Source organism: Channa argus, unplaced genomic scaffold (genome assembly GCF_033026475.1).
Source record: "Channa argus isolate prfri unplaced genomic scaffold, Channa argus male v1.0 Contig080, whole genome shotgun sequence".
Classification (NCBI taxonomy): Eukaryota; Metazoa; Chordata; class Actinopteri; order Anabantiformes; family Channidae; genus Channa; species Channa argus.
Genome location: NW_027125299.1, coordinates 133,584 through 141,000, shown reverse-complemented (window position 1 = coordinate 141,000; position 7,417 = coordinate 133,584). Strand labels below are relative to the sequence as shown.

The 7,417-nt window shown below is 46.2% G+C and overlaps 5 non-coding genes across 5 annotated transcripts; all 5 read left to right on the top strand.

Annotated features, from left to right (window-relative positions):
- The first annotated feature begins 860 nt into the window (after positions 1–860).
- On the top strand, positions 861–967 carry trnal-caa (transfer RNA leucine (anticodon CAA)). The gene is made up of 2 exons: positions 861–898; positions 923–967. It is a non-coding gene; the product is annotated as a tRNA-Leu (tRNA).
- Positions 968–1,443: 476 nt separating this feature from the next.
- trnak-cuu (transfer RNA lysine (anticodon CUU)) lies at positions 1,444–1,516 on the top strand. The gene has a single exon. It is a non-coding gene; the product is annotated as a tRNA-Lys (tRNA).
- Positions 1,517–3,373: 1,857 nt separating this feature from the next.
- On the top strand, positions 3,374–3,446 carry trnak-uuu (transfer RNA lysine (anticodon UUU)). The gene has a single exon. It is a non-coding gene; the product is annotated as a tRNA-Lys (tRNA).
- Positions 3,447–4,678: 1,232 nt separating this feature from the next.
- Positions 4,679–4,751, top strand: trnak-cuu (transfer RNA lysine (anticodon CUU)). The gene has a single exon. It is a non-coding gene; the product is annotated as a tRNA-Lys (tRNA).
- Positions 4,752–7,040: 2,289 nt separating this feature from the next.
- On the top strand, positions 7,041–7,147 carry trnal-caa (transfer RNA leucine (anticodon CAA)). Its single transcript has 2 exons — positions 7,041–7,078; positions 7,103–7,147. It is a non-coding gene; the product is annotated as a tRNA-Leu (tRNA).
- Positions 7,148–7,417: the final 270 nt, after the last annotated feature.

The following is a 7,417-nucleotide window of genomic DNA, read 5'->3' as shown; positions in this document are numbered from 1 at the left end:
TTGCAGAAAACAAACGGCTACATAGTTGCAGCTGATGTAAGAGCGATTGCTGAAACAAAGTGGGACTTTGCTCAAAGACGCCTGGAAATATGTTGCTTCATTGAAGGTAAAATGGTCTTTTCAGTGTCCTCTTTGAGGCCCGGCTAGCTCAGGCGGTAGAGCATGAGACTTTTAATCTCAGGGTCGTGGGTTCGAGCCCCACGTTATGCGTGGTGGTTTTAATACGGCCACACTGGATAAGATCTGGGACCAATGCTAAAACTGCACAAAACCTTTATTTCTTGTACAGCTGAAAATGAAAGTCACTTCCTGCAATTACACACAGTAAAGTAGCCAAATTACAGTCGGCTTTGTCAGGGCAGCTGATTTCACAAATTGGGATATGGAAACCGACTTTACCCGACTAGATACCACTCGGAGTACCGCAATTTTGTTGTCGTTTATACACGTAACCATGTTTCCAATAAGCTTTCTCAAACTGTGCATAAGCGTAACAAAAGGCTGCAAGCCCTACGATGGATGCTGAGGTTTTCGAAAAAGTAGCAATTCAGAAAATCCAGCTGAAACTGCAGCCAGACTTGGCTACCCGTACAAACGTTTTGCCAAACAATATCGATCATCTAACCAACACTCCAACTGAAACCCACTAAACTCACAAACAAGAGCTTCACTCACTTCATTACACTGTCATAAGTTGCGCAAAGTCCCGACTGACGGCCCTTTCCAGCTGAGACAAAGGTGAGTATTGCAACAAATTGAGACTTTCCTCAAGAACACCTTGAGAATGTTGATTGAATTAGAGAATAACAACCTAATGACTTAGTTCCACTGTCCTAAAGAGTCGGCGCCCACCAACGGCTGTCAGGATGGCCGAGCGGTCTAAGGCGCCAGACTCAAGGAAGAACTCCTTCCCCAAAGGGACTTCTGGTCTCCAATGGAGGTGTGGGTTCAAATCCCACTCCTGATAATACTTTTCTCTTCATGTTGCTAATGATTTAGACAAGTTTGTATTGAACAACTTTGAAAACTTTAACAACTCGTGATTGTCTTTTGTTGCACAAAGCAAAAGACATGGCAACACTATTGCATAATCCTTCTCTACCATATACCATTGTGCTGCTGAGATAATGCTGCCGCAACATTCTTACGAGAATGCACCTCGGGCACTCCTGGCAGTAATTTCTGACCACGCGCACAACTGACCCTCCACATCAACTCACGTCAAGTGAGGTGGCCATGATGTGCATGCAAACGATTAGTTCGAAGCAATTTATTCCAAGCCTAAGACTTACTGTCTGGAGGAAGATGCAGAAAACAAATGGCTAAATAGTTGCAGCTGATCTAAAAGTGATTGCTGAAACAGAGTGGGACTTTGCTTAAACACGCCTGGAAAAATGTTGCTTTATTGAGGGTCAAAGGGTCTTTTCAGGTGTCCTTTTAGCGGTCCGGCTAGCTCAGTCGGTAGAGCATGAGACTCTTAATCTCAGGGTCGTGGGTTCGAGCCCCACGTTGGGCGGGGTCTCTTTTGATTATGGCCACACTGGAGAAGATCTGGGACCAACACTAAAACTGCAGAACAACTTGATTTCTTGTACAGCTGAAAATGAAAGTCACTGGGGGACTTTCATAGGGAACACCGAGGGTACTCGGTGTGTCATGTGGAAACAGGAAAGTGGACAAGGTGATTTGGGGGCAGAACGAGGAACTTTAGGAGTGTATACAGAGAAAAAGGTTAGCTAAGAAGAAGTGGGACACTGCGAGGACTGAAGAGAGTCGACAAGAGTACAGGGAGATGCAGCGTAAGGTGAAGGTAGAGGTGGCAAAGAGCATATGAGGACTTGTATGCTAGGTTGGACACTAAAGAGGGAGAGGTGGATTTGTTCAGGTTGGCCAGACTAAGAGACAGAGATGAGAAGGATGTGCAGCAGGTTAGGGTGATTAACGATAAGGATGGAAATAAATTGACAGGTGCCAGGATTGTGATGGGAAGATGGAAGGAGAACTTTTTAAGAGTTAATCAATGAGGAAAATGAAAGGGAACAAAGAGTAGAAGAGGTGACTGGTGTGGAGCAGGAAGTAGCCAAGATTAGTAAGAGTGAAGTGAGGAGGACGTTGAAGAGGATGAAGAGTGGAAAGGCTGCGGGTCCTGATGACATACCTGTGGAAGTATGAAAGTGTCTAGGAGAGGTGGCAGTAGAGTTTCTGACTAGTTTGTTTAACAAGATCTTGGAGAGTGAGAGGAGGGCCGAGGACTGGAGGAGAAGTGTACTGGTGCCCATTTTTAAGAACAAGGGAGATGAGCAGAGCTGTGGCAACTACAGAGGAATAAAGTTGATGAGCCACACAATGAAGTTGTGGGAAATAGTAGTGGAAGCTAGGCTAAGGGCAGAGGTGAGCAATATGGTTTCATGCCTAGAAAGAGTCCAACAGATGAAGTATTTGCTTTGAGGATGCCGATGGAGAAATACAGAGAAGGTCATGGGGAGGTGCATTGTGTCTTCGTAGACTTAGAGAAAGCGTATGACAGGGTGCCGAGAGAGGAGCTGTGGTATTGTATGAGGAATTCTGGAGTGGCAGAGAAGTATGTTAGAGTGATGGAGGACATGTATGAAAGCTGTAAGACCGCGGTGAGGTGTGCTGTAGGTGTGACAGAGGAGTTCAAGGTGGCGGTGGGTCTGCATCAAGGATCGGCTCTGAGCCCCTTCTTCCTTGCTCTGGTGGCGGACAGGCTGACAGATGAGGTTAGACTGGAATCTCCGTGGACTATGATGTTTGCGGATGACATTGTGATTTGTAGTGAGAACAGGGAGCAGGTGGAGGAAAATCTAGAGAGATGGAGGTCTGCTCTGGAAAACTGAGATGTGTGTCAATGAGAGGGACCCAGGTGGAACGGTGAGGTTACAGGGGGCAGAGGTGAAGAAGGTGCAGGACTTTAAGTACTTAGGGTCAACGGTTCAGAGCAACGGAGAGTGTGGAAAAGAGGTGAAGAGGCCACTGCAATCAGGTTGGAACGGGTGGACAAAAGTGTCAGGTGTGTTGTGTGATAAAAGAGTGTCAGCGAGAATGAAAGGAAGCCACCGTCTCAAGACGGTGGTGAGACCAGCGATGTTGTTCGGCTTAGAGACAGCGGCACTGAAGAAAACACAGGAGGCAGAGCTGGAGGTAGCAGACCTTAAGATGTTGAGGTTAGTTCAAAGCAATATACTCCAAGCCTAAGACTTACTGTCTGGAGGAAGTTGCAGAAAACAAACGGCTAAATAGTTGCAGCTGATGTAAGAGCGATTGCTGAAACAAAGTGGGACTTTGCTCAAAGACGCCTGGAAATATGTTGCTTCATTGAAGGTCAAAGGGTCTTTTCAGGGTCCTCTTTGAGGCCCGGCTAGCTTAGGCGGTAGAGCATGAGACTTTTAATCTCAGGGTCGTGGGTTCGAGCCCCACATTGGGCGTGGTGCTTTTAATACGGCCACACTGGATAAGATCTCGGACCAACACTAAAACTCCACAAAACCTTTATTTCTTGTACAGCTGAAAATGAAAGTCACTTCCTGCAATTACACACAGTAAAGTAGCCAAATTACAGTCGGCTTTGTCAGGGCAGCTGATTTCACAAATTGGGATATGGAAACCGACTTTACCCGACTAGATACCACTCGGAGTACCGCAATTTTGTTGTCGTTTATACACGTAACCATGTTTCCAATCAGCTTTCTCAAACTGTGCATAAGCGTAACAAAAGGGTGCAAGCCCTACGATGGATGCTGAGGTTTTTGAAAAAGTAGCAATTCAGAAAATCCAGCTGCAACTGCAGCCAGACTTGGCTACCCGTACAAACGTTTTGCCAAACAGTATCGATCATCTAACCAACACTCCAACTGAAACCCACTAAACTCACAAACGAGAGCTTCACTCACTTCATTACACTGTCATAAGTTGCGCAAAGTCCCGACTGACGGCCCTTTCCAGCTGAGACAAAGGTGAGTATTGCAACAAATTGAGACTTTCCTCAAGAACACCTTGAGTGTGTTGATTGAATTAGAGAATAACAACCTAATGACTTAGTTCCACTGTCCTAAAGAGTCGGCGCCCACCAACGGCTGTCAGGATGGCAGAGCGGTCTAAGTCGCCAGACTCAAGGAAGAACTCCTTCCCCAAAGGGACTTCTGGTCTCCAGTGGAGGTGTGGGTTCAAATCCCTCTCCTGACATTACTTTGATCTGCATGTTGCTAATGATTTAGACATATTTGTATTGAACAACTTTGAAAACTTTAACAACTCGTGATTTCTTTTGTTGCACAAAGCAAAAGACATGGCAACACTATTGCATAATCCTTCTCTACCATATACCATTGTGCTGCTGAGATAATGCTGCCGCAACATTCTTACGAGAGTGCACCTCGGGCACTCCTGGCAGTAATTTCTGACCACGCGCACAACTGACCCTCCACATCAACTCACGTCAAGTGAGGTGGCCATGATGTGCATGCAAACGATTAGTTCGAAGCAATTTAATCCAAGCCTAAGACTTACTGTCTGGAGGAAGATGCAGAAAACAAACGGCTAAATAGTTGCAGCTGATCTAAAAGTGATTGCTGAAACAGAGTGGGACTTTGCTTAAACACGCCTGGAAAAATGTTGCTTTATGGAGGGTCAAAGGGTCTTTTCAGGTGTCCTTTTAGGGGCCCGGCTAGCTCAGTCGGTAGAGCATGAGACTCTTAATCTCAGGGTCGTGGGTTCGAGCCCCACGTTGGGCGGGGTCTCTTTTGATTATGGCCACACTGGAGAAGATCTGGGACCAACACTAAAACTGCAGAACAACTTGATTTCTTGTACAGCTGAAAATGAAAGTCACTGGGGGACTTTCATAGGGAACACCGAGGGTACTCGGTGTGTCATCTGGAAACAGGAAAGTGGACAAGGTGATTTGGCGGCAGAACAAGGAACGAGAACTTTTTAAGAGTTAATCAATGAGGAAAATGAAAGGGAACAAAGAGTAGAAGAGGTGACTGGTGTGGAGCAGGAAGTAGCCAAGATTAGTAAGAGTGAAGTGAGGAGGACGTTGAAGAGGATGAAGAGTGGAAAGGCAGCGGGTCCTGATGACATACCTGTGGAGGTATGAAAGTGTCTAGGAGAGGTGGCAGTAGAGTTTTTGACTAGTTTGTTTAACAAGATCTTGGAGAGTGAGAGGAGGGCCGAGGACTGGAGGAGAAGTGTACTGGTGCCCATTTTTAAGAACAAGGGAGATGAGCAGAGCTGTGGCAACTACAGAGGAATAAAGTTGATGAGCCACACAATGAAGTTGTGGGAAATAGTAGTGGAAGCTAGGCTAAGGGCAGAGGTGAGCAATATGGTTTCATGCCTAGAAAGAGTCCAACAGATGAAGTATTTGCTTTGAGGATGCCGATGGAGAAATACAGAGAAGGTCATGGGGAGGTGCATTGTGTCTTCGTAGACTTAGAGAAAGCGTATGACAGGGTGCCGAGAGAGGAGCTGTGGTATTGTATGAGGAATTCTGGAGTGGCAGAGAAGTATGTTAGAGTGATGGAGGACATGTATGAAAGCTGTAAGACCGCGGTGAGGTGTGCTGTAGGTGTGACAGAGGAGTTCAAGGTGGCGGTGGGTCTGCATCAAGGATCGGCTCTGAGCCCCTTCTTCCTTGCTCTGGTGGCGGACAGGCTGACAGATGAGGTTAGACTGGAATCTCCGTGGACTATGATGTTTGCGGATGACATTGTGATTTGTAGTGAGAACAGGGAGCAGGTGGAGGAAAATTTAGAGAGATGGAGGTCTGCTCTGGAAAACTGAGATGTGTGTCAATGAGAGGGACCCAGGTGGAACGGTGAGGTTACAGGGGGCAGAGGTGAAAAAGGTGCAGGACTTTAAGTACTTAGGGTCAACGGTTCAGAGCAACGGAGAGTGTGGGAAAGAGGTGAAGAGGCCACTGCAATCAGGTTGGAACGGGTGGACAAAAGTGTCAGGTGTGTTGTGTGATAAAAGAGTGTCAGCGAGAATGAAAGGAAGCCACCGTCTCAAGACGGTGGTGAGACCAGCGATGTTGTTCGGCTTAGAGACAGCGGCACTGAAGAAAACACAGGAGGCAGAGCTGGAGGTAGCAGAGCTTAAGATGTTGAGGTTAGTTCAAAGCAATATACTCCAAGCCTAAGACTTACTGTCTGGAGGAAGTTGCAGAAAACAAACGGCTAAATAGTTGCAGCTGATCTAAGAGCGATTGCTGAAACAAATTGGGACTTTGCTCAAAGATGCCTGGAAATATGTTGCTTCATTGAAGGTCAAAGGGTCTTTTCAGGGTCCTCTTTGAGGCCCGGCTAGCTCAGGAGGTAGAGCATGAGACTTTTAATCTCAGGGTCGTGGGTTCGAGCCCCACGTTATGCTTGGTGGTTTTAATACGGCCACACTGGATAAGATCTGGGACCAATGCTAAAACTGCACAAAACCTTTATTTCTTGTACAGCTGAAAATGAAAGTCACTTCCTGCAATTACACACAGTAAAGTAGCCAAATTACAGTCGGCTTTGTCAGGGCAGCTGATTTCACAAATTGGGATATGGAAACCGACTTTACCCGACTAGATACCACTCGGAGTACCGCAATTTTGTTGTCGTTTATACACGTAACCATGTTTCCAATCAGCTTTCTCAAACTGTGCATAAGCGTAACAAAAGGCTGCAAGCCCTACGATGGATGCTGAGGTTTTCGAAAAAGTAGCAATTCAGAAAATCCAGCTGCAACTGCAGCCAGACTTGGCTACCCGTACAAACATTTTGCCAAACAATATCGATCATCTAACCAACACTCCAACTGAACCCCACTAAACTCACAAACAAGAGCTTCACTCACTTCATTACACTGTCATAAGTTGCGCAAAGTCCCGACTGACGGCCCTTTCCAGCTGAGACAAAGGTGAGTATTGCAACAAATTGAGACTTTCCTCAAGAACACCTTGAGAATGTTGATTGAATTAGAGAATAACAACCTAATGACTTAGTTCCACTGTCCTAAAGAGTCGGCGCCCACCAACAGCTGTCAGGATGGCCGAGCGGTCTAAGGCGCCAGACTCAAGGAAGAACTCCTTCCCCAAAGGGACTTCTGGTCTCCAATGGTGGTGTGGGTTCAAATCCCACTCCTGACATTACTTTTCTCTTCATGTTGCTAATGATTTAGACAAGTTTGTATTGAACTACTTTGAAAACTTTAACAACTCGTGATTGTCTTTTGTTGCACAAAGCAAAAGACATGGCAACACTATTGCATAATCCTTCTCTACCATATACCATTGTTCTGCTGAGGTAATGCTGCCGCAACATTCTTACGAGAATGCACCTCGGGCACTCCTGGCAGTAATTTCTGACCACGCGCACAACTGACCCTCCACATCAACTCACGTCAAGTGAGGTGGCCA